A 2,120-nucleotide genomic window follows, 5' to 3' on the forward strand; every position below is an offset into this window, starting at 1 on the left:
AATTGGATTAATTAATTAGAAGAAAGGGATAGGGAAATTAATTAATTAGAAGAAAAGGATTTAAATTTGATTAAATTAATTAACCAAATTTAGGTGTCTACATTTTGCCCCTCTTCGTGGTGGTGCTAAAATAGTGTCACTGCGAAGAAAAATAAAGCACTTGAGTGAGGAAGAGAAAAAATGCCCAAGGCCCGACGAAGGAATGGTGAGGGATGCCCCCTCGAGAGGGTGCACGAGGAAAAGGGAGTTGGGCGGTGTCTCAAAAGAAACATTACCCTAGCAGACAGGATAGAAGGAAAGAAGCAGAACTAGAAGGGGAGAAAAATGCAAATGCAATGGATGATATGAATGAAATGGTAATGGAGCTCGAGCATCTGCCAAAAGGACGTCATGTAGAGCACTTATTTTGATGTTCATGAGTCACCAAGATATAAGGAACCAGAGTGGAATTTCACAGCAAATGCATGGACTAACACATATAAATAGACACAAGCTAATCTAGCACCACACAGAGTTATAGAGACCTTGCAGGCAATGGTGCTAGAAGAACCCCAAGCAAAAGATGTGCCCCAATGTAACATGAGATGATAGAGACCTCATGAGGTTAACACAAAGGGATACACAAAAAAAAAATGCCAGGAAAAAACCAAAAGCAACAAGATCACATCCTGAGCCTTGTTATTCCTAGTGCACCATGATATAAAAGATTGCGGCAACCAATAGGAAACAAAACCCTCGGGAGTTTAAAAAGATTAACAAAGATAAATAGGAATCAAAGCCAACACGAGTGTTTCATATGTATTTTTCCAAAAGGATAACTGATTTTCTTTCCTTGGGAAGGATACATCCTAAAGATGTTTGACTTGAGGAAGGATACATCCTGCACAGACTAATGATGGGTGCTAGGGAGAAGGATACATCTCAGAACAACCCCAGGATAAGAGATTGATGATGGGATGACAAAAGGTATCTAATACGATCATGATGATAAAGATGATCAAAGATGATTGTTGAAGAACCAGCTGATAGGATATGATCTTGAAGGATAGAACTGACAGACTCCTATGTACAACGATAACTATATACAAGATGTACAAGGGGATATGGATGAAGGAAGAAGACGTAGGGATAGGAATGATGTTGCCCTAGTCAAGATGAAAATCCATGATAGAGTGATTATTGACTGGATTGATTGAAGAGAGATGAGTGATGGGAAGAAACATGATGATGATTGGAAGATTCAATTAGACAGGAGTGATTGGAAGAAACCTGGTGATGATGATGATTGGAGGATTCAATTAGATACGAGTGATTGTATAATTCAGAAGAATGGATAAGATTCAAATGCGGAGGGGAATTGAGAGGTAGATGAATCAATTCAAAGGATGAGCGACGAAGGTGCTAATATGCGGAGCCTAATCAGACTCAGAGGTTAAATTTTCCCTGCTTGAATCGATACGGTTTCTCCCCATATTTTTTGACAAGGGTTTGGGGTCAAGGGGCAATGCCTCTTGGACACTCCCTATCATGATACAGGGCGGGGTCGAGAGGTAGCACCATGCGAGGCCAAAAAAAACTTATCATTTCAAAAAGGCGTTAGGCATTTTTTTTTCTATTGGCGGACATGTTATAACTGGGGGAGACCCGAAAGAAACCCAAGGGAAAAATCACAAGGGTGCAACCATGCTCACTTGAGGGTGCATCCTGCAGGAGTGGGGGTGCAACCCCTCTCATGCGGGGGTGCATCCCCACTCAAATGAGAGTGCATCCCGCGGGTGCGGGGGGCCGACCCTGCTCACACGGGGGTGCATCTCACGGACACATGGGCACAACCCTGCTCGGGGGTGGCACATCCCCGCGTGCACTGGGGTGTGACCTTGCTCATGGGGGGTGCAACCTCATGGGTGCGGGGGAGCGATCTCACTCATGGGGGGTGCATCCCTGCGAGCACAGGGGTGCGAACCCGCTCATGGAGGTGCATCCACACAGGTGCGAGAGAGCAACTTTGCGAGCACGTTTGCACCCCCGCTTGGCACAACCTCACAAAAGTGGGGGCACAAACCCGCTTGCGGGGGAGCAACCCCATGAATGCAAGTATACAACCCCACCCATGAAGCAGC

This window comes from Cryptomeria japonica, chromosome 3 (genome assembly GCF_030272615.1).
Source record: "Cryptomeria japonica chromosome 3, Sugi_1.0, whole genome shotgun sequence".
NCBI lineage: Eukaryota > Viridiplantae > Streptophyta > Pinopsida > Cupressales > Cupressaceae > Cryptomeria > Cryptomeria japonica.